The sequence below is a fragment of the Bos javanicus genome, chromosome 6 (genome assembly GCF_032452875.1).
Source record: "Bos javanicus breed banteng chromosome 6, ARS-OSU_banteng_1.0, whole genome shotgun sequence".
In the NCBI taxonomy this organism is placed as follows: domain Eukaryota; kingdom Metazoa; phylum Chordata; class Mammalia; order Artiodactyla; family Bovidae; genus Bos; species Bos javanicus.
The window spans coordinates 51,344,139-51,370,713 of record NC_083873.1 but is presented as its reverse complement, the minus strand read 5'-3'; positions in this window follow the sequence as shown (position 1 = coordinate 51,370,713).

Genomic DNA, 26,575 nt, shown 5'->3' with positions numbered 1-26,575 from the left:
CTCTACAGTCATTTGAGCAAATTCGTGGGTTATTTTTCAGTCTCAATCTATTTGGAAATGTATATGGCTCCTTTATATCCAATCTTGAGCGTTTATATGTCATTCCCTTCCCCAGACTAGGTAGATTCTCTAGACCCTTTGAACATTATATTAAATCAAACCTAATTTTGTACTCCTTTTATGAAATAAGCTGTAATTCCTTATCTCATTCAAAATTCCATTTGAATAAATTTCTTCTAAAATAATCTTTCTAATGGTGCTCATTCTCTGAAGCTAAATGTAAATAGAAATCCTTCAGGGCACAGCTCAAATGCTCCTCCACAGAGACTTTACTTTTCATTTTTGATGGGAAAGTGTTTGCCATTCTGACAATTTCTTCATTTCATTTTTACTACATCTCTTTTAAAATGTGCCTTACATTCTAATGTAATAATTCATGTTAAAAACAATAATAGCTCTTAAGTACACAGAATACCTACATTGTATATATATGCACATTCTATAACAACTCCATGAAGAGGGGAGTATTATACTGATTTTATTAGTTCTAGATCAGAGGATTTGTCAATTTGCTTAGATCCCAAAATTGGTAAGTAGAAAAACCAATAATCAAACTCTGATCTTTTAGCAGCAAATTAACTTTCTATAATTATTTCATGAAAACTCTTCAAGAGTAAACTGTTTCTGTGGACTACTCAAACTTCCATTCTTCCAACTTTCAAACCTGCATTCAATAAAAATTAAATGAGTAAAGAAATGAATAAGATCCAACCTACACATGTCATTTGAATACATCTCTCACAGATAGCAGATAGCTGGATTTATTTCCTTCTTTTACCATACTCTGCTTGGCATTTGTCCATTATTTGCTTCTGTAAGTAGTCCTAAGGTTATCTATGTATGTGTATTTTTTACCTGTAAATTCTTTGTATCAAAGGCAAGAAGGAGCTTTTCATTATTGTTTATTAGGTAGTTTTGGCGTCTATTCTGTTATTTCACAAAACAAGAGTGAAAGTATATGTATATCACTATTCTCCCTTGGGGAAATAGAAGAATGGCCCTTGAAAGCTGAAAAACTAAGTATGTGTTCTGGAGGAAATTTACAACCAGAACTATAGTTCTGTCATTATAAATTTCCAAAATGTTTGTTAAATTTTCTAAAAAGAAACACCTTTATAACATCGAGGACTATTACTGGTTACATATTAAATTAATTTTTAATAAAATGCTTCTTTATCTTAAAATAAGAAATGCATTGTAAATTTTCATGAATGATTCTTTATTGTTTGCTGATGAGAATCCTAGTGTTTGCAAATCTACTTAATAAATATATTCTTAGTAAAACACTTTTTAAATTAACTACATAAAATATCAGGAAAACTTATTTAACTATACATATAGCATATGTATATGGGCTTTGCTTGTAGCTCAGTTGGTAAAGAATCTGCCTGCCATGCAGGAGACTTGGGTTTGATCCCTGGGTTGGGAAGATCTCCTGGAGAAGTAAATGGCAACCACTCCAGTATCCTTGCCTGCAAAATTTCATAGACAGAGGAGCCTGGTGGGCTGCAGTCGATGGGGTTGCAAAGAGTCGGGCATGACTCAGTGACTAACACTTACTTACTTATACATATAACAAGAGTCACTGCTTATAATTTACATATGTGTGTGTGTGCATGCTAAGTCACCTCAGTTGTGTCCAGCTCTCTGTGACCCTATGGACAACAACCTGACAGGCTGCTCTGTCCATAGAATTCTCCAGGCAAGAAGACTGAAAGGGGTTGCCACGCCCTCCTCCAGGGGATCTTCCTAACCCAGGGATCAAACCTGTGTCTCCTGTAGCTCTTGTGTTGCAGGCAGATTCTTTACCACTGAACCACAAGGAAAGCTCTAAATTTATGTAAATAAATTAATATACTTTATTTTATAACAATTTTGTTAGTTTGATTTGAGATGTAGCCAATGAAAGCAAAATATGTTAATTTGTATTCTTTATATAGGTCAAGGAAAGATTTGTAAAAGTGAAAAAAGGTGGTTTTACATTTTATTCCAATAAAAGTATATTCTGACCATTTTTGAACAGTGAATCTTACAGAAAATTTCCAGATCTTTAAGTGACACACACCTAGAGTTTTGTTCACTTCCTAAATAAAAGCCCTTTTTTGTCCCCAAGTTGTTTAAAAGGTTTTAGATGGGAAGGTACCAGATGTCAGCTGTCTCAAAATTATTATTTTTTTTTTTTTAGTGCAACTATAGTGGAGCACAGTTTAGTGATTACTGCTAAGTGGAATTTAACCTTCAGGTCACTGATTCAATCCTGTAGTGTTGCTGGCCTTTTGATAATAAGAGATCCACTCTTGTGTACACACACAACACACACAGACACACACATCAGTTCCACAAGAGACAAGCAGTCAAGGCAATGCATTAATAGAATGCAAAAAATAATTTTCTTGAAATGAGTTGCAAAGGATAAAAGTGAATGATAATCACTCTTCATATAAAAAAGTTAATGGGTGCAATAATGTAAAGTTTAATATATTAAAAATACTTTAAGTGATCTTAGCAGAATAATATTCTTGATTTTGAATTTCGTTAATACTCTTCTATTAGGATTTAAGGGAGCTTGTTTCCAATGAGTCAGTGCTAACTCACCTTTGTTGTGGTCCAAAGCCAGAAAATAGTAGAGGAAATGTGGAGATAAAGTAAATACTGTTCTTTCTTGAGTAGGATAAAATATGATTACTTTAAAGAAATTTTTGAATGTGAATGGGATGGGATTCATGGCAACAAGAAGCCAGGCTACATATTCACACATGGTATATCAAGTGTTGTAGCAATTAAAGAGACTGTCAGTTGCAGAGTAAATTGCAAGACCCACGGTAATAATACTTTAGCCTAGAAGATCTAATCAGAAAGACCTTTGCTTATGTTTCAAAAAATAGTATCAGCTATTACTCTTGCCTGGAAAATCCCATGGATGGAGGGGCCTGGTAGGCTGCAGTCCATGGGGTCGCTAGGAGTCGGACACGACTGAGCGACTTCACTTTCACTTTTCACTTTCATGCATTGGAGAAGGAAATGGCAACCCACTCCAGTGTTCTTGCCTGGAGAATCCCAGGGATGGGGGAGCCTGGTGGGCTGCCATCTATGGGGTCGCACAGAGTCAGACATGACTGAAATGACTTAGCAGCAGCAGCGGAAAAAAAGAAGCAATAAAGACAAAAACAACAACGAGCAATAAGCATGATGAAGCAATGTATTGACCACTTAATTTGTACTAACAGCACCTCTTCTTAAAAAGTTATTATTTAAAATAGGTTTCAAGTCAAGGACATATATATTGTGCTTGTTTTGGACAATATGTCCAAAAGTCCTCCATTTTGGATAGAAACAGACGCTTCCAGCGGTCAAATAATTGCTAAAGAAGGGCATAAGGCCAGGAAATGGAAGAGTCCAAGGTGAGGTCCAGTCCAGGTACATCTGACACATACTCTTCATCGCACCGCTATACGGAGACATTCATTAAAGATAAGCTAACGAAATGTGACTGCCAGCCTGTTTGGCATGTATCTGATGAGGATGCTGCAATGTTTTAGAAACGTCAATTTTGTAAAGAAAGAAAAAGAAAGGCTATGTTTCCAGGTAGAGTCCTCTTAACCTGAATGAGCTAGTCAATCAGATATAAGCAACATTCAGCCTTTAATTTATCACTCAGTTTTTCATAGCATTGCTTGTAGGTCAATAATTTATATTCATGTTATGCTGGGAGTAGACACTACTGCTTCCTTGATCAGGCATAACTCTAGGATAGTCTCTCAGTAATTTACATATGTATACCTTGTGTCTCTTACTCCATTTTACAGATTCTATGATTGTTTCTTTTTTTCCTCTCTCTCTCTCTCTCCTTTTCCTTGTATATGTATGATATAAGTAATAAGTGGGAAAAAAAATCCTAAATGAACCGTTGTGTCAGTCAGTCAGTTCAGTTGCTCAGTTGTGTCTGACTCTTTGCAACCCTATGGACTACAGCATACCAGGCTTCCCTGTCCATAAGCAACTTCTGGAGCTTACTCAAACACATGTCCATTGAGTCGGTGAAGTCGTCCAACCATCTTTTCCTCTGTCATCCCCTTCTCCTGCCTTCAATCTTTCCCATCATCAGGGTCTTTTCCAATGAGTCAATTCTTCACATCAGGTGGCCAAAGTATTGGAGTTTCAGCTTCAGTCAATCCTTCCAATTAATATTCAGGACTGATTTTTTTTAGGATTGACTGGTTGGATCTCCTTGAAGTACAAGGGACTCTCAAGAGTCTTCAACACCACAGTTCAAAAGCATCAGTTCTTCAGCTCTCTATCTATATATTAATAATTTACATGTTGATTCTGATAGCACTCAAGTAAAACTGTTGCCATAGTTTGTGATTCAAAGTACAATCTTTGGGGGTAGATTTCAGTTCTTAGTAAATAAAATAAAGTAACCTTGTGTTTTTTTGCCTCAAAAATTCCAAAAACTTCTCCATTGTATTAATATTTGGGACAATCCAGTGAGATACTCTGAGTCTTTTTTCATTCGTATAAATAAATGATAGAGTAACTTTGTTAAATCTCAGAGAAACTTTTTTGCGTTTACTGCATGATTCATTGCATAACTTTGAATCTTTTGCTTCATCTGAGTCAAGAATGGAGTCATATTTCAAACTGATATAGGAACAACTACAGAAGTTCAGGCAATGTTCACAAAAACAAACACAAAAATGATATAGAGCTATTAAGTCCTAGGGTTTTGGCCAAGTACCAGATTGAGTAATATGTTGCTCTTAAAGTTTTAGCCAGCTGGAATGTCAAGTTGCCTTTAATTTATTTACAGTATTTTATCAATTGATGTTGGATTACTTTCTTTTCTGCTAAACAAGCTACAGATTTTATTCCACAATAAGAGAAGTGGGCTGTGCTTAGTAGGTGGGTCATGTCCAACTTTTTGTGACCCAATGGACTGTAGTCCACCAGGCTCCTCTGTCCATGGGTATTCTCCAGGCAAGAATACTGGAGTGGGTTGCCATACCTTCCTCAATGGAAGAGAAGTGTATACAAGGATAAAAAAAGGATGCATGCTGGGTATTATGTTCAAAATTTTAGGATTTTTATGGTCCATTTTCTATTCCCCATATTTTAAAATTATTGATATAGAACTTACTATTAAATTTTCTTTGTAAAGGATTTTAAAGTTACAATATTTTTACAAGATTCTTAAAATACCATAGAGGACAAATTCTGGAAATTTTTGACATGTGACCACTAATGATAATTGTCACAAAATCTGTTAAGGTACTATATAAAACCCATGAGATGCTAGTCTCCTACTATACATCACAACATATTGCAGCTTGAAATTCAGTATAACAGAAATCCATCTTAGATATGAAAATGAGAAGGAATTTATAACTTATCCTATAAAGTAAATTTTCTCATTTAGTACTGCCCTTTAGCATGGATCAATAATATATAAAAATATCAAGATTTTTTTAAAGCACAGACTTGATTATTCCTTATTATTTTTATACATATTTTTCCTTATAAAGAATTTGTGACATTATCTAGTTTAACAATTAAGTTAAAATAAGTTTGCCATCTATTATGTGCCAAGCTCTGTGGTGATTTTGGAGACACAAAGATGAGTAAGGCATGATTTTAAAATATCAATATTTTACTCTTGTTAAAATATAGATCATTTTTTAAAAGTTATGATAGAAGTTACACTAAACTTTTGGGTACATTAGTAAACCTTATAAAAATTCTGAATAATCATTCATTATTCAGCAGGATAGTACTATAGCTAGTAGCCAACCGTACAAGGATCATTGAATATATTTTGTTACATTATGGCTCAATGATGCATATCACAGGGGGAATAAATTGTTGACCATTACTGATTAAAAACAGAGAGAATGGTTCACATGCTAAAGCATGGGGTGTATCCCTTACAACAGTCATATTGCCTAATATTGGTCAACATTAAACATGTTTATTTTGTAAGTGCATAAAATTTATTTCTGTAAAAAGTATCCCAATATCCATAATACTTCCTTGTTGTGAGAATATTTGGTTTAGTTTTGTTAATAATGAAATTAAACTTCATAAATATTACCCAGATCAAATAAATTAAAGGAGTCTGACTGCTATTTTCATGTATATAAATATGTATGTGTGTATATATATATATATATATATATATATACATACACACACACACACACACACACACACACATATTTACTGTAGTTTGGCTCCACATCTCATCTCCAAGATGTGTTATTTACCTAGAAATTTTAAGAAGCAGAATTCTTTCTATACTTTTCAAATAAACATAGAAATTCTATCACAATTCTTTCACATAGTTAGAATGTGAATCTTAACTCATACTAGGTTAAAATTTCTCAAGATTTCTGTCTATTTCTTCTGTGCAATTAAAAATAAAAGATCACACAATCTCATAAGAAAATTACAAGAAAGGATAACTGGAAAATAGTTGTACTGCAATAGCATTGCTTTTTACAAATATTTATGTTTTCTGCTCTAAATTAGTAGCTGTATTTGTGTGTGTTAGTCGCTTAGTTGGAGAAGGCAATGGCACCCCACTCCAGTACTCTTGCCTGGAAAATCCTATGGACGGAGGAGCCTGGTAGGCTGCAGTCCATGGGGTCGCGAAGAGTCGGACACGACTGATCGACTTCACTTTCACTTTTTGCTTTCATGCACTGGAGAAGGAAATGGCAACCCACTCCAGTGTTCTTGCCTGGAGAATCCCAGGGACGGGGAGCCTGGTGGGCTGCCGTCTATGGGGTGGCACAGAGTCGGACACGACTGAAGCGACTTAGCAGCAGCAGTCGCTTAGTTGTGTCTGACTCTTTGTAAGTTGTGTCTGACTCATGGACTATAGCCCACCAGTCTCCTCTGTCTATGGGATTTCCTAAAAGAAATAATATTGGAGTGAGCTGTCATTCCCTTCTCCACGAGATCTTCCTGACCCAGGGACTGAACCCAGGTCTCCTGCATTGTGGGCAGACTCTACCATCTGAGCCACTAAGGGAGCAAAACATAGTGGCTATAAGCCCTCAAATATTGTTAATGCAGCATCACTGACAAACATGAAAATTTAAGATTTCTAAGTAGAAATGAGTCATCATTTCTAAGGCACATCAGAAATATTCACTGTATTATTGCTTTGCTATATGGCTTATATAACTTTGACTTCTTAGAAGAGCCATTCATGATGATAAAAGATGCTGTTCAAAAATTTGAAACTTCAAAAATATAAACTGTTAGCACTAAATAACTACACAAGAAAGACATTAAATTGATCGTAAAGAAAAGGATAATTTCCACTATTATTTATTTACTAAATTTTTTCTTGGTTTCTGTTGCTTAGTCAGTAAAACAAGGATTTCATGTAGATATATTCAAGTGAATTCACTTCTAATATCCTATTTGGACAGAGTCAAGTATTCCTTAGATAATGGATTAAGCTTCAACCATCAATTAATACTACCAATATTCCAAACAGTCTGCTAAATGTAAGTTTTGAAGAAGGAAATGACAACCCACTTCAGTATTCTTGCCTGGAGAATCCTATGGAGAGAGGAGCCTGGCAGGCTACTGCCCAGCGGGTTGCAAGAGTCAGACACCACTTAGCGACTAAACCACCACCAAATATAAGTTCAGTAGTTTAGTAAATGACAAGTTAAGACTAAAAATTTTCACAGACGATTGGGTGTCACTCTGAAAATGGAATTGAAAAAAATCACTAGTTCCTAGGAGATAAAATTGTGGAAATATTCAATTATTTATTAAAAGTCTTGAACAGAAGTCAAGAAATTTTGGACAGACTTCAGTTATATAACTATTCCAGATTTCCTCTCCAAATGCTCTAAACTGAAGTTTAAATAAAAAAAAAAAAAATAAATCCCTCCTTTCTGCTAATATTATATAATTGCATTAATATAAATCTGTAACTACTATTACAAACTACTATTTGTAACTAATAGCAGGTGTACCATATAATGTACTATTTTATTTACTTAAAGTTGTATATATTTTGACTTTCAGCTCAGTTAATGTGATTAAAAAAAAATCTGTTGTAGAATTTCAATAGTCACACACCAGCTTTATATCGATCAGTGCTCTCACCATGTAGTATATGAAATATTTATGATCCATTAAGTTGGTAACTGATATCATAAAATATATTTTTGAAAATCTAACACTGCATGATTGGAAAATGTGATGAAAACCCTTAAAATGTGAGTAAACACCACATGGTCAGGTTGAGGTAAGCTTTCATTTTGATTGTTTTCCCTGGAGACTCAACTGGTAAAGAATCTTCCTTCCAATGCAGGAGGATGGAAGAGACATGGGTTCAAACCCTGGGTCAGGAACATATCCTGGAGAAGGAAATGGCAACCCACTCCAGTATTCCCACCTGGAAAATTCCATGGACAGAGGAGCCTGGCTGGCTATAGTTCATGTGGTCACAAAAAGTTGGACATGACTAAGCACACAGCCTTTCATCTTGATTAAAGAATGTATCACAGAATCTAGGTGAAGATAATGAGATAGAAAGAGATGTATACAGAATGCATTCATAACATAAAGCATAATGATAAGCTTATTTTTTAATATTTAGAAATGTTTTAAATATATTTTAGATATTTTAAACTACTTTTAGAATATCACTATAGATATGTGATTTCTATATAATATTATTAGCCATTTTTTCTGATACAGTCAATAAAATATTTCAAATCAAATCTATGCTTTTTGATATATGGAAAATAAACTGAACACTATATTTTACTGTGCAGCAGAATAACTGAAGAAGAAATGGGATGGACATGAGTTTACAAGTTTCCTAGAGTTTTGTATAAACCATTGTTGCCAGTATAAAAAGAACTCTAGGCTTAAATGGTGAACCAATAGCAAAGAAGGAAAGAAAAAGAGGAAAATGAGCTTAGCATTATGCCCAACCTTGATGCATTAACATTTTTCTTAATCCTCACAAGAGCTGAAGGGCCAGAAGTTAATACTTTTCTTTGATCATGTACTTCTACAGTGTTTGCCACTACACAAATTTTTATACTCTGTAAAGCAGAATTCAAGGGCAATGACTAAAGAAGACTGTTAGTAAGAAACATATATATTTATACAGTCCATGGAGTGGCAAAGAGTTAGACACAACTGAGCGACTGAGCAAACATGCATATTTGTATGTATACATATATATATGCCACCCCATGGGCTGTAGTCAACAAAGATCATCTGTCCATGCAGTTTTCCAAGCAAGAATACTGGAATAGGTTGCAATTTCCTCCTCCAGGGCACCTTCCAGACCCAAGGAAACAATCTGTGTCTCCTGCATCTCCTGCATGTATATATCACTTTTATTAAACTGGGATTATTGAATAGAACTACAGCATATGTTGTTAGTTATTTACCCATATGTATTTATATTATAGCGTGTCAGGTGGTGTTTCATTGTTTTGTTTTTCTTCCCAACATGCAGACCGTTTCACTTTGCAGTGAGGATCTAGGCAGCTCTTGAGTCTTGTTTTCCAAAAAGATCTTACGTCATGGAATTTAACAATCTTCTTTCTAAATGTCCGTGACATTTTATGAATGAAAATGTTTTATCATGTGTAGCTGCAGAATGAAGACCATAATATGATATTCGTTACACTGACACTATCTTACTGAAGAAACCATGCTTTAAAATTTCAAGCCTTTGGTGCAATCAGACTCTGACATTCAGCATTACATTCTCAAATTATTTAAATTTATCCAATCTGACCTACACAGAGATACTCCTTCCTATCTCAGTATTCATTTTGGACTAGCATGAATTGGATGGAATTCAGGTGAACGAGAAACATTATATAAGAAATTTCCATTGATAATATTGGTTGGAGAAACTCTGTTCGTTGCTCAGTCGTGTTTGAATCTGCAACTCCGTGGACTGTAGCCTGCCAGGCTCATTTGTCTGAATATTGGAGTCAGTAGCTATTCTTTTCTCCAGAGGATCTTCCCAACCTCCCACATAGCAGGCAGATTTTTTATCATCTGAGCCATCAGGGAAGAGAGACTCTGGAATATATTAAATATATATATATATATATATATATATATATAGTATATGTTGTGTGTATATACATATATCTAAATACCCACCCTTTATAAACATTATAGTACAAGTTATAATGTATTGGGAAAATCTGCTTAAGCGAAACCCATATGCAAATTTTAATGAAAGTCAAAAGGATTGATCAAGTGTACTCTCAGTTTTAGAAAATATTTGATACCTGTCTAGGAACTCAGGGGGAATTTTTACCTTAAAAAAAAAAGAGAAAACTTTGTTTAAAGCAGTAGTGTATATATTAAGCTGAGAAAAGCAAACCTAACATTGAATCTAAGATTAAGAAATGTGTATTTATGGTGAAACTAATTGTGGTAATGGGCATCAAAAGAAAAATAAACCAAGGGATTGAAAACATTTTTTATCCAAAATGAAGTACCTGAAACAACCAAACAAACATGAGGAAAGTGTGTCCCAAATTCTATTTTTTGAAATAATAGTTTCAAGTTATATAGCATTATTTAGGGGACAAAACTCAGATGACCATTATATCTACTACTGTGAGCAAGAATCCCTTAGAAGAAATGGAGTAGCCATAATAGTCAACAAAAGAGTCCAAAAGGCAGTACGTGGAGGCAATCTCAAAAACAACAGAATGATCTCTGTTTGTCTCCAAGGGAAACCATTCAGTATCACAGTAATTCAAGTCTATGCCCCGACGAGTAATGCTGAAGAAGCTGAAGTTGAATGGTTCTATGAAGACATACAAGACCTTTTAGAACTAACACTCAAAAAAGATGTCCTCTTCATTATGGAGGACTGAAATGGAAAAGTAGAAGTCAAGAGCTACCTGAAGTAACAGGCAAATTTGGCCTTGGAATACAAAACAAAGCAGGTCAAAGGGCTAACAGAGTTTTGCCAAGAGAATGTGCTGGTCATAGCAAACATGCTCCTCCAACAACACAAAAGAAAACTCTACACATGGACATCACCAGATGGTAAACATTGAAATCAGACTGGTTATGCTCTTTGCAGCCACAGATGGAGAAGCTCTATACAGTCAGCAAAAACAAGACCAGGAGCTGAATGTGGCTCATGAACTCTTTATTGCCAAATTCAGACTTATAGAAAGTAGGGAAAACCACTAGACCATTCAGGTATGACCTAAATCAGATCCCTTAGGATTACACAGTGGAAGTGACAAACAGATTAAAGGGATTAGATCTGATAGAGTGACTGAAGATCTATGGGTAGAGGCTCCTGACATTGTACAAGAGGAAGTGATCAAGACCATCCCCAAGAAAAATAAATGCAAAAAGGCAAAATGGTTGTCTAAGGAGGCCTTACAAATAGCTGAGAAAAGAAGAGAAGCTAAAGGCAAAGGAGAAAAAGAAAGATATACCAATTTGAATTCAGAGTTCCAAAGAGTAGCAAGGAAAGATAAGAAAGCCTTCCTTAGTGATCAATGCAAAGAAATAGAGAAAAACAATAGAATGGGAAAGACTAGAGATTTCTTCAAGAAAATTGGAGATACTAAGGGAACATTTCAGGCAAAGATGGGCCCAATAAAGGACAGAAATGGTTTGGCCCTATCAAAAGCAGAATATATTAAGAAGACATGGCAAGAATACAGAGAAGAACTCTACAAAAAGATCTTCATGACCAGATAATCATGATGGTGTGATCACTCACCTAGAGCCAGACATCCTGGAGTGTGAAGTCAAGTGGGCCTAGGAAGCATCACTATGAACAAAGCTAGTAGAGGTGATGGAATTCCAGTTGGCTATTTGAAATCCTAAAAGATGATGCTGTGAAAGTGCTGCACTCAATATGCCAGCAAATTTGGAAAACTCAGCTGTGGCCACAGGACTGGAAAATGTCATTTTATTTCTAATCCCAACGAAAGGCAATGCCAACAAATGTTCAAACTACCACAGAATTGTATTCATCTCATATGCTAAAAAAGTAATACTCAAGATTCTCCAAGCCAGGCTTCAACAGTACATGATCCTTAAACTTCCATATGTTCAAGCTGGTTTTAGAAAAGGCAGAGGAACCAGAGATCAAATTGCCAACATCCATTGGATCATTGAAAAAGCAAGACAGTTCCAGAAAAATATCTACTTTTGCTTTACTGACTATGCCAAAGCCTTTGACTGCATGGATCACAACAAACTGTGGAAAATTCTTAAAGATATAGGAATACCAGAACACCTGACCTGTCTCCTGAGAAATCTGTATGCAGGTCAAGAAGCAACAGATAGGCTGGTCGTGGAACAACAGACTGATTCCAAATCGGGAAATGAGTACATCAAGGCTGTATATTGTCACCCTGTTATTTAACTTATATGCAGAGTCAGTTCAGTTCAGTTCAGTCGCTCAGTTGTGTCTGACTCTTCGCGACCCCATGAATCGCAGCACACCAGGCCTCCCTGTCCATCACCAACTCCCGGAGTTCACTCAGACTCATGTCCATCGAGTCAGTGATGCCATCCAGCCATCTCATCCTCTGTCGTCCCCTTCTCCTCCTGCCCCTAATCCCTCCCAGCATCAGAGTCTTTTCCAATGAGTCAACTCTTCGCATGAGGTGGCCAAAGTACTGGAGTTTCAGCTTCAGCATCATTCCCTCCAAATAAATCCCAGGGCTGATCTTCAGAATTGGACTGGTTGGATCTCCTTGCAGTCCAAGGGACTCTCAAGAGTCTTCTCCAACACCACAGTTCAAAAGCATCAATTCGTCGTCGCTCAGCCTTCTTCACAGTCCAAATCTCACATCCATATATGCAGAGTACATCATGAGAAACGTTGGCTGGATGAAATACAAGCTGAAATCAAGATTGCCGGGAGAAATATCAATAACCTCAGATATGCAGATGACACCACCCTTATGGCAGAAAGTGAAAAAGAACTAAAAGGCCTCTTGATGCAAGTGAAAGAGGAGATTGAAAATGTTGGCTTAAAACTCAACATTCAAAAAACTAAGGTCATGGCTTCCAGTCTCATCACTTCATTGCAAATAAATGGGAAAACAATGGAAACAGTAAGAGACTTTTTTTTTTTTTCTTGGTGTGTGTAGGCGGCGGGTTCCAAAATCACTGCAGATGGTGACTGCAGCCATGAAATTAAAAGACATTTGCTCCTTCAAAGAAAAGCTATGACCAACCTAGACAGCGTATTAAAAAGCAGAGCTAATACTTTGCCAATAAAGATCTGTCCAGTCAAAGATATGTTTTTTCCAGTAGTAATGTATGGATGTGAGATTTGGGCTACAAAGAAAGCTGATCACTGAAGAGTTGATGCTTTTGAACTGTGGTGTTGGAGAAAACTCTTGAGATTCCCTTGGACTGCAAGGAGATCCAACCAGTCCATTCTAAAGGAGATTAGTCCCAAGTGTTCATTGGAAGGACTGATGTTGAAGCTGAAACTCCAATGCTTTGGACACCTGATGTGAAGAACTGACCATTTGAAAAGATCCTGATGCTGAGGAAGATTGAAGGCAGGAGGAGAAGGGGACGACAGAGGATGAGATGGTTGGATGGCATCACCAACATGACAGACATGAGTTAGAATAGGTTCCTGGGTGTTGGTGATGGACAGGGAAGTCTGGTGTGCTACAGTCCATGGGGTCACAAAGTTGGACATGACTGAGTGACTGAACTGAACTGAATGTTGCATTAGAAGAGGTTGAATAGTTTCCTTTACTGCAGTACTTATGAGAACATGCCAATGTGTTGTGGAATTCAAGAATGTATGTGTGGATTTTCAGTAGTTAAATCATGTCTGACTCTTTGCAACTCAGTGGACTTCAGCCCACCAGGTTCCTCAGTCTATGAGACTTTCCAGGGAAGAATACTGGAGAGGTTTGTCATTTCTTCCCCTAGGGGATTTTCCCAACCCAGACATCTAACACGTGTCTCCTGCATCTCCTGCGTTGGCAGGCTGATTGTTTACCACTGTGGCACCTGGGAAGCCCAAAATTCAAGAGCAAAACATATTTATAATTTTTAAAAATATTTAGATCAACAACTTTTGTACAATGAGCTTTGTGTAGTCATCAATCCACAAAAATCATTTTGAAACAGTGTTTATAATATCACATGCAAATACAGAGGTAATTATTCTTAATGGAATTATTACAAATATAGCTATGTTAACAGTACATGTAAGAGTCATTCATGATATGCACGTAAGTTTTCTCTCACAATTGCCCTCTTGATAGCAATAAATAAAATATTTGCTTTTACAAGTTTCAAGAATGCTGATACTGCCTTTTCTTTAATGTCTGACTGTTATACAGAGAAAGTGTTAAAGTTGCCAATGTGTGTTGCATTTCTTTAATGACACACGGATGTTTTATATATATATATACATATATATAGGATAAAAAATTAAAAATAAATGTTAACTATATTCTTGTTATTCCTTTATTAATTTTTTGCATTGTTTTTGCTTTACAGTGTTGTGTTAGTTTCTGGTATGCAGCAAAGAGAATCAGTTACATGTATATATTATGTTCATTCTTTTTTGGATTTCTTTCCAATTTAGGGGACCACAGAGCATTGAGTAGAATTTCCTGTACTATGAAGTAGGTTCTCATTAACTATCTATTCTATACATAGTAGTGTATATATGTCAATCTCAGTCTCTCAATTAATCTCATCTCTTTTTCCTACCTTAAGCAACCATAAGTTTGTTCTCCACATCTGTGATTCTATTTCTGTTTTCCAAATAAGTTCATCTGTACCATTTTTATAATTTCACACATAAGTGATATGGAATTCACTCCATATGACAATCTCTAGGTTCATCCACATTTCTGCAAATGGAACTATTTTGTTCCCTTTTATGGCTGAGTAATATTCCATTGTATATGTGAGCCACATCTTCATCCATTTCTCTGTCAATGGACATTTAGGTTGCTGTTGTAAATAATGCTGCAATGAAAACTGGGTGCATACATCCTTTCTAATTCAGGTTTTCTCTGCATATATGCCTAGGAGTAGAATTCGTGGGTCAGATGGTAGCTCTATTTTTAGATTTTTAAGGAATCTCCATACTGTTCTCCATAGTGGCTGCGTCAATTTACATTACCACCAACAGTATAGGAAGGTTTCCTTCTTTCCACACCATCTCCAGCATTCATTGCTTGCAGATTTTTTTGATGATAGCTCTCTTCTCTCACATTCACCAAATATTGTTATGATTCTTTGTGCATTTGATAAGAAGAGAAATTGCTTTCAGTCACAACCATTAAAAACCATTCTGAGGTTTTCATTGACTGAACCACCCTTCAGGGGTATCTACCTTCAGGTAATGTCACATACAGATAAGATTAAATTGAAATTACCCGAGCCAATGGCCATGGACAAGGGAATGCAATCATCTTCACTGTTTTACCCAAACCTCAGGCTACCACCTGATGGTTGAAATAAAAGATAACTGCTGCAGAGAAAAGTGAAGCCCTGGTACAGGATCAGAAAAATATAAGGTAATGATTCTGATTATGAGAAATTTAATTTTCTTTAAAAGAAGTTGCATAGAATCTAACCTGTGGTGATATTTAAATGTCTATTCCAATGTTGACATTGGATTCCTTCAAGCTTCAAATTAAGCTCAATATATTTGTTTCAGGCTAGAAAATTCTGTGTAGTCCCAGTTCTAGAAGTTATAATACCCTTTCTTCTGCCCACTTATAAGTGTTATATCTCCCACTGAGTCCTCTCCAAATTTTAGGGAATGACATAAAATATATATTTTCCATGGAGTACCTACATTCATGTCCTTCACATGCCATAAAAGAACAGTTACAAAAGCACGTCCATTTTGAATATTAAGTGTTAAAAATTAACACTCCATTTTAACTCAAGTAAATAAATAGATGAATATAAAATATTTTGCTTTTTCAATTACTGATAGTCATTGTAAATATGCAAGGCTTAAGAGAATTATGCACTTTCCAATATAGAATTTTTTTAAAAAGGTCAACTTAAGTTCTGGGTAGATGTGGCACTGTTACCTGTTAAATGAAATCCAGCAGACTATCTGGACCTGCTTATTTACTTCCTGCTTTCCCCCAGGAATATTTTGTGTGCAAAATTTTCAAATTATAAAAAGTCAACTTAAAATTAAATAGCAATAGTGAGGAAAAATAAATATTTAGACAGATATATATATATATATGCATGCTAATATATATATATCCATGCAATAGTAGAACTATTTTATTCCCCATTTACTAAATATAAAGAGATTCATCAAACACTGCCTTTGCCCTCTGTTCTGAAAAATTCCTATTCATCAATCAGAATTAACTCAGCCATCATTTCTCCCTAATTCCTTTCCTGAACCACTCAGCCAGAATCAATCATGCACTGCCTTAATGCCTCTGCACTTTATGCCCATTTCTATTGTTAAATTTATTTCACCTTATTTTAAATACTTGTTTGCATATCTGCAACCCATTAGATCATGCCTTACAAACTTCCTCTGTAAAGTCAGATGGCAAATATTTTTGGTTTTCATGGCCATACAGTCTAAGTTGCAGCTACTTAAATCTGCTATTGTAGCACAAAAGCATCCACAGACTATAAGTAAGGAATGGTGTGTGTATTTTCCATCAATATTTTCTTTGCATGATGAGGTGACAGACTGGATTTGGCCACAAACTGTAGTCCCGGTTCCTTAAAGGTAGAGTTAGATTTTTCCATGCTTTCATCTTTGTTTTACAGCTGTAAGCACAACGCTGAATATGCAAAGGAGGATTGATAAGTGTATTTTTAATTATAATTCAGTTGAATCAAATTATAGCAACTCAAGTTCCAATGATTTCCAGCCCTAAGAAGTCTGGTGCTTAAAAGCTGAGCTGTGTACTGTCCAATATGTAACTACTAGTGATGTGTGGCTGTTTAATCTTAAATTAATTAAAATCAAACAAATTAAAAATGCAGTGCCTCAGACACATTAACCACATTCCAAGGACTCAATATCTATGTGCAGTTAATACTTACCATATTTAAATAGCACAGACATAGAACATAACTATTAATACAGAAAGCTCTATAGAACAATCCTGGCTTGGAGGATGTGAATATGAAGATGAAGAGAGAGCCTCAAAGAATCCTGGTCCTTCAGTATAGCTCAAATACACTGTCTTGACAGTATTTTCAAAAGTTGAAATTGCAGTGTGAACGATAAATAAAAGGGTGTGAATTTACTGATTAACTAGGTAGTTAGACACAAGCATTATATTATTTAGGCAGATTCAGTAGACCTTTGGGTGTATATGAACTTGTACATGTGTGTGCAAAAGCAAAACTCAACATTCACAATAGATGTTATGGAATTAAAAAAAAAATTATTCCTATCACTGAAGCCATAGATGAGAAAGTGGATTATACAAAAGAAAAGCATCTTTTATACAGGCAGAAGAGGATAATGTTAGGTTCTCATTAACTCAAGAAGTAAAACAAGTTTGACAATGCCAAAGTGAGAAAAGTGAAAAATATAAACCACCAAATGCATTTAAAATGGAAATGCAGAAAAGACGACAATTCTCATCTAATGGTTTCTCAATTCTCAGTAAAGAACAGGGCAAGTTTATTTTTTCTGCTGAAGGAGGCATTTAGGATCATGAGGTTGCAAGTTCAAATTCAAGCTTCGACTATCATTCATTGTAGAAGCTTGACATTACTCTATCATTCTCATCTTCAGTTTACTCTCGGTACAGTGATAATAATAAAGCCTCTTCAGCAGACTATCGAGAGGATGAAACGAGGTGATATTTGTAGAGGGCTTAGTAGATTGTTCAACACATTGAGTACTAGGAAATTGTAGAGACTTTTTACTGAGATTGAGCACAGTTCGGTGGGATAAGGAATTTGAGGAGAGTGGGGAAGGTATACAACTGTTCTGTGAAGAATAAGAGAGGTAGTTGAGTGGGAGAACATGAAATAAATGCTCCAAAGATTTTGAGGCTCAGAAAAGATGAATTTAAAGCTAGGAAACAATGAATTTCTTCTAATGGTGGTATTCAAGATTATGTGTTTATTTTGTGCTGGCTGTGTCAGGATGTCAAATATGGGAGGAAAGAATGCAGGAAAAAGAATTCCAAAGAAAATTTCTGTGGACTAATAGTGATTGAGAAACAATGAAAAAGGACTTGAGGAATATGTAAGGGAGTGACCAAAGCATCCAGGATTAATAAAGACCAAATGAAAGCCAGAAAGAAGTCATAAAAAGGATAAAGTAGAGAAGTCAGGTAAAGAAATTCCTGCTAATGCCAAAGATACACTGGGCTAGGAGTAACGCATGAAGCAAGGAGAAAAATGAAAGATTTTCATCAACAACTGTGATGCTAAAATTTACATTTTTAAAGGTAAGATAGGTTAAAAGAAAAATCCTTAACTGTTGTTAAGGGTGATGATAAGAATTGAGGTAATGGGAAAGACCATAAAGCCAGGTACCAAAGAATTTTAAGCAAACATTAAGTGACATTCTGACTGGTAGAAAACTGGCCAGGAATGGTGAAAATTTGAAATTAAGTATCATTTTAACCTCAAAGGATGTTTATTATATTGCTGAAATTTTTATCTTTGAAAGTGTTTCAAATAAATTTGTTTTGAAATACATATTATTTTATGTTTGAATGTTTTAAACTTCATGAAATATTATTATTTGTGTTTATTATGTTTATATTTATGTTTTATGAAGTGTTCTTCAATAAGAATGACAATATTGCTGAAATGTTGCTAATGTGAAAAAGGAGTATCGATGAAGTGGTAAAATGTGAGTAAAACAGAAGTACTTTCTGATTTTTTAATGTATATAGGGAATCAAAAAATGTTAGCTTTCCTAGATTTTTGAAGCCTACACAGTACGGAGGTCCAAGAAAGAGTCCTTTCTATTTCAAAGTGTAAACATACAAATATTATTTCCTCCTAACACTCAGTAATAGAAAATAAACCAATACACTAAATATTTTAAATCTGGGCTACAGATCCAAGCATCTTTAGCTACCTTACATAAGCATCTTTAGCTACGTTACATAAACATCTTCATAATATATATATTTTTTTCTCTTTCAGAGGCAAGAAGCAATGGGCAATGAGAGGAGAAAATCTGTGCAGTATACTGCCTTGGAATTATTTTCAGAAGTGTCAAAGTCTATTTTTTTCTTTAAGTGACACCTGTAACCTCTTTCAGTCCTGGTGGTAAAACTGCATGGTCTCACAGAAACATGCTTGCCAGAGAAGTATGAAAACTTGTGACACAGTTCACACCTGTTTACACATCTTGTCATCTCTCAGAGTTGCTTTCAGTTGCCACCTCTTGTAAATTTTGAGTTCAAACTGCTGACTCGCATTTTCAACAGGAGTGTACTTTTATTTTGGAACTTGATTACCATTTCTAAATTAACTGCATCTTCCGCAGTTAAAAAAAAGTTTCTGTCAGTTTTTATAACTGAGTTCTTATGACAGGAGAGTTCCCACTATGTGGCCATGTAATCAGTCAGCTATGTTTCCTACTGTGTCTTAGTTATAACTGAGAATAGCGTTTGATGTTCAATCACTTTTACAAGTTCAAGGAGTCCTTTAGTAATCTTTGGTATGGCTAATGCAACAGACTGGTTCCAAATAGGAAAAGGAGTACGTCAAGGTTGTCTATTGTCACCCTGCTTATTTAACTTATATACAGAGTACATCATGAGAAACACTGGGCTGGAAGAAGCACAAGCTGGAATCAAGATTGCCGGGAGAAATATTGATAACCTCAGATATGCAGATGACACCCCCTTATGGCAGAAAGTGAAGAGGAACTAAAAAGCCTCTTGATGAAAGTGAAAGAGGAGAGTGAAAAAGTTGGCTTAAATCTCAATGTTCAGAAAACAAAGATCATGGCATCTGGTCCCATCACTTCATGGGAAATAGATGGGGAAACAGTGGAAACAGTGTCAGACTTTATTTTGGGGAGCTTCAAAATCACTGTAGATGGTGACTGCAGCCATGAAATTAAAAGATGCTTACTCCTTGGAAGGAAAGTTATGACCAACCTAGATAGCATATTTAAAAGCAGAAACATTACTTTGCCAACAAAGGTCCATTTGGTCAAGGCTATGGTTTTTCCAGTGGTCACCTATGGATGTGAAAATTGGACCGTGAAGAAAGCTGAGAGACAAAGAATTGATGCTTTTGAATACGGTGTTGGAGAAGACTCTTGAGAGTCCCTTGGACTGCAAGGAGATCCAACCAATCCATTCTAAAGGAGACTAGTCCTGGGTGTTCTCTGGAAGGAATGATGCTAAAGCTGAAACTGCAGTACTTTGGCCACCTCATGTGAAGAGTTGACTCATTGGAAAAGACTCTGATGCTGGGAGGGATTGGGGGCAGGAGAAGTGGATGACAGAGGATGAGATGGCTGGATGGTATCACTGACTCGATGGACGTGAGTTTGAGTGAACTCCGGGAGTTGGTGATGGACAGGGAGGCCTGGCGTGCTGCAATTCATGGGGTCGCAAAGAGTTGGACACGACTGAGCTACTGAACTGAACTGAGCTGAACTGAATGCAATTGAAGTTATTTATTTTCTCCCTGCCAGTTCTGCAGTGATCAGGGCCCTGCTCTCAATTTCTGAAACTATTCTTCTCTCAGGCTTCGGTAATAATAATAATAAAAGGAAAATAAAATTGTGAAGAATTTTGCTTCTCTTTTTTCCCAGTGTATCAATTAGAACACCTCAATAGCAAAATAATAATAAAGATTCCAAATTGAGGCTTTTACATAATAAATGTTTTCAATTTATAGAGGAATAGCCTGACATTTGATGCTTATATAATATGAAGTGTAGATTGAGGATTTCTTTTGCGGGGGGCATATGACTATTCAATTGTTTTAGTATCATTTTTGAAGACTATCCTTTATCCATTCAATTGCTTTTGAACTTTTGTCAAAAATCAAATGACTATATACATGTAAATCTATTTTTAGAATCTCTTCCATTTACTTGTCTGTCACTGTGCTTCAATATTATAGTTTTATAATAAGTGCTAAAATTGGGTAATGTAAATCCTTCTAACCTTGATCCCTTTTTTCAAAGTTGTTGGGCTATTTCAGATAATTTTCATTTCTATACAGATTTCAGAATCAGCTTGCCAAGTTTTACAAAAAAAGCCTTGTAGAATTTCATGATCACATTTGATGTATAAATCTATTCAGGAATTATTTCAATAGAGAAAGTAATATTTTAAGCTCTCATATAACCTCATGTTCATAAATAACAAACAAAAAATTTGACATCTTATGTTAGACTAAATTGGAACATTTTACTGATTAATAATAATCACTGACTCTTATTGAACAGGCACAGTGCACCAGACATTGTAATGTTGGATATGTCATAATTAAACATTTACTTGCTAAGAGAGTAGATCTCAAATGTTCCCAACACACACAAACACACACAAATGGTAACTCTGTGACAAGAGGAGGTGATAGGTAATACTATGATAGTAATCATTTTGCAACAGATTAATCAACACATAGTTGTACACCTTAAACTTACACAATATCATATTTTAATTAATCTCAATAAAACTGGAAAAATTTTAAAACATGTACTAACTGATGAGCATCTAAATTGTTTTCATTGTTTTGTTCTAATATACAATATAAACACTTTTGTATAAATATGTTTAGGCATAAATACTAAAGTTTGGCAGTATCATTTTTAAAAGCAAAACTACTAATCAAAATATATGTATTTTATTTGTTTTAATTTTATTTTATTTTTAAGCTTTACATAATTGTATTAGTTTTGCCAAATATCAAAATGAATCCACCACAGGTATATATATAGGTATAAAATATATGTATTTTAAATTATATATAGATATTCCAAATTTTCCTAAAATTAATAAATTTCCCAAACAGATAAAAATTCCCATTTCTCTTTATCTTTTCTAATACTGCTGTTTTCATTTTGCTTTGTTTTTGCTACTTTGGGGGATAAAGGTAATTATTTTTGTTTTATATTGCAAATATTTAGAGCTACAAAATGAGAAAACTTAGTTAATTTTCCCTGTTTTTTTTTTTAATTTTATTTATTTTTAGTTATTTAGTTGCAACGGGTTTTCTCTGTGGCATGTGGGATCTAGTCCCCTGACCAGGGATAGAACCCAGGTCCCCTGCATTGGGAGCTCAGCGTTTTATCCACTGGACCACGAGGGAAGTCCCCAATTTTCCCTGTTAATATTTCTGTGCATTTATTATTAATATTTTGGGAATTTTTATCTTTTTCATTATCTTTCTCTTTGATTACAGGAGTTCATTACATTTTACATTAATTCATTGCTACATATGTTACAAAGATTTTATTACCTATTTTATCATTTTTACTTGATATTTATTTAATTTCATTGATACTTTGTATAAAGTCAAATATTTTAGTATTTTTAAATATGTATCTTGACATTAAAAAAGAAGTGAACAGAGATCACAAATAATGGAAATAAACATTTAAGTTTCCCCTATGACTTCCAAAAGTACAGGTGATGAAAGATCGTAATGTATATTAAAATTTATTAGGACTACCAAATTTGTAGTGAAATCTTTCCATTTATAAATTTAAATACATATACAACATATAGTTAATACATATCTGTGCATAACATGTTCAATATGTATGAATCAAGGCAGCCCTACTCCCATGAACTTTATTTTCTAGTAAAGGATACAGATGACAAGCAGTAGGAATGACCAAAACAACATCATGTATAAGATGTATTTTTTTCTGGACTAAAAATAGTACAAAACATACTAAATCACAGATTTATACTTTTCTCCAAAAACTGGTACAAGTTTAGTAAACATTTTTTCTTCTAAGATTTCATTAATTTCATAAAATATGGCAATGTGTTTATTAGCATACTGTGAAACATTACCATAGCTAATTATAATTAAACTACACTTATCAAAATAATGAATAAAGCACATTTTGTGGTACTGCAGTGTTGATGTTTTTCATATTTATTTTTTCACTAACTAATCTGCCAAATTCAGTAATCTCTAGTGAGTCTCTCAGTTATTAGTGTAAATTACTGACGGTCTACTCTAATAATAAATAATAATAGCAATTCTGGGAAACAAAGCATTAGCAGTTTAATGTCTAAGCATTTTTTTCTGGATAGTTTAAATTAAGAGCACAATGAAACATTTTTCATTTAATTACAATATGTTTCCAGATTATAATGCAATTTAAAAGAATGTTTCTAATGGATATATCAAAATAACTGAATTTTAATGCCATCCAAAGGTTTTCAGGATGTTCTAAGAAGAAAATTAATTTCATATTGCATCAACCAAAAGAGAGCTCATAACACAAAAACATCTCTAAGATGTCTAAGTGACTTTTATTAGTCCACCCATTGTCTTAAGACTCTAAAACTGGAACTTACTACATCTAAATTCCAGTATGTAGATGTCCGAAGCATCGACAAAGCTAGACAATGTATTGGAGAAGGAAATGGCAACCCACTCCAGTATTATTGCTTAGAGAATCCTGTGGACAGAGGAGCCTGGTGGGGTGCTGTCCACGGGGTCACATAGAGTCAGGTGTGACTGAAGCAAGTTAGCAACAGCAGCAATGTATTAATTTATTGATCAATTTATGTAGCAGATATCAATTGTTTAAATACTATGTTTCTGGTACTATTCTAGACACTAGGTACACTACTTAAAACAAAAAAAAAATTCTGCCTTTATGGAGTTCTCAATCATATTTGGAGTGAGATAAAAATAAAATAGTAAATAAGACAAAGTATACATCACACAATCCATACAGCACCAGCTAGTTTCCTAAATCCACCCTCTTTCTTCCTTAGGATACATGGACCTGAATATTTAAAGTTTCTTTACAATTAGGTATAGCCATGTAACACATTTGTATTATGCTAAAGAAGAGATTAGGCCTTGTCAGAAACACCTGGTAATGGGCATATTGTGACTGTACTGGTCAAATATGTGCACTGGCACATATTTTTATATTCTAGATTTTACTCAAGGTTACACGCTAGGGTAACCCACTGAAGGCAGCGTTTGCCCTGGATCTGAACTGCCATTGTGAATTATGTGAGGGGTGAGAGATAAATTTCTAAGTTGTTTAGGAAACCTAATTACCCTTGGATCACTCTGTTGCATCATAGGCTTACCCTAACTGATTCAATATGTTAGACAATGTTACAAATCAAGGAAATAAAGCCTGTAAGAGGATGGAGAGAATGTGGTGCAAGGTTTGCTTGTCTGTCATTTTGGCTGCTGCCTCATGACCCATTGCTGCTCAGTTTCTAGCCTTCATGACTGCATTTTAGCCAAAAAGAAGGATAAAGCTACTAAGAGAGACTAGTCCAAATTTCAAGATATGCGGGGAAGAGTACACTGAAAGAAATTTTGAAGAACTCACAGAACTGCTTGCATAATTTTAATTCAAATAGCATCCAATGCAATGGCAACCCACTCCAGTACTCTTGCCTGGAAAATCCCATGGACGGAGGAGCCTGGTGGGCTGCAGTCCATGGGGTCGCTAAAAGTTGGGCACAACTGACCAACTTCACTTTCACTTTTCACTTTCATGCATTGGAGAAGGAAATGGCAACCCACTCCAGTATTCTTGCCTAAAGAATCCCAGAGGCAGAGGAGCCTAGTGGGCTGCCATCTATGTGGTCACACAGAGTCGAATATGACTGAAGCGACTTAGCAGTAGCACCAACATCAAATGAGCTCCCCTGAATTGAAAGGAGCTAGGGGAATCTACTCTTTATTCTGGGAGGTATTTGCACACAGAAAAACAGGGCTTTTATTAGTAAGAATCAAGGGGAAATACTGTGGGACCAAAATAGGTCCTACACAATTAGTGTTAACTCCTAACACAGAGAGTTAGGCATGAAAGAATGCCTAATGATAGACATTCATTTAAAGTTGATTCTTGAAAATAATTGGAAATTATCCAGGAAAGCAGAGTTGACTGAGACAAAGGAAAAGGCAAGTAGACAAGAGTGAGCATGGTGCATTTAGGAAACTCTCAGACCTACAGCAGTGGCCACAGGACTGGAAAAGGTCAGTTTTCATTTCAAGCCCAAAGAAGGGCAATGCCAAAGAATGTTGAAACCACTGCATAATTGCCTCACTTCACATGCTAGCTAGATAATGCTCAAAATCCTTCAAGCTAGGCTTCATTAGTATGTGAACTGAGAACTTTCAGCTGTATAAGCAAGGTTTAGGAAAGGCAGAGGAACCAGAGATCAAATAGTCAACATTCACTGGATTATAGAAAAAGAAAGGGGATTCCAGAAAAACATGTACTTCTGCTTCACCGACTACACTAACACCTTTGACTATATGGATCACAACAAACTGGAAAATTCTTAAAGAAATAAGAGTTCCAGACCACCTTACCTATCTCTTTGGAAACCCGTATGCAGCTCAAGAAACAACAGTTAGAACCAGACATGGAACAATGAACTGGTTCAAATGGGTAAGGAGTACATCAAGGCTGTCTATTGGCACCTTGCTTATTTAATTTATATGCAGAGTACATCACATTAAATATTAGGCTGGATGAATCACAAACTGGAATCAAGATTTCTGGGAGAAATATTAATAACCTCAGATATTCAGATGATACCACTCTAATGGCAGAAAGTGAAGAAGAACTAAATAGCCTCTTGATGAGGAGGAGAGAGGAGAGTGACAAAGCTGACTTGAAACTCAACGTCAAAAAAAAAAAAAAAAAAACAAACTAAGATCATGGCATCCAGTCCCATTGCTTTATGGCAAATAGAAGGGTAAAAAATGGAAGCAGTGACATTGTATTTTCTTGGGCTCCAAAATCACTAAGGACAGTGACCACAGCCATGAAATTAAAAGACACTTGCTCCTTGGAAGGAAAGTTGTAACAAAGCTAGACAGTGTATTAAAAATCAGAGACATTAGTCAATCCTAAAGGAAATCAACCCTGAATAATCATTGGAAGGATTGATGCTGACATTCCAATAGTTAGGCCACATGATAAGAAGAGCTGATTCATTGGAAAAGACCATGATGCTGGAAAATCTTGAAGGCAAAAGGAGAAGGGGACGCCAGAGGGTAAGATGGTTAGTTAGCATCATCAACTCAGTGGACATGAATTAGAAGCAAACTCTGTACTTTGGAGTACAGAAGAGCCTGGTTTGCTGCAATCCGTGCAGTCACAAAGAGTCAGACATGACTCAGTGACTGAACAGCGACGGACTTACTCTGTGTTACAGATGTTCAACAAAGCTAAACTAATAATAAATTAAGGCTCAGAAAATCTATAAGAGCTTGACAAATAACTTTGAGGATTAGCACATGTAAGTAATTTTGAATCAGAAATGCCAATGGAATCACAAGCTCAAATGCATAGAAAAAAATGGGGATTTTT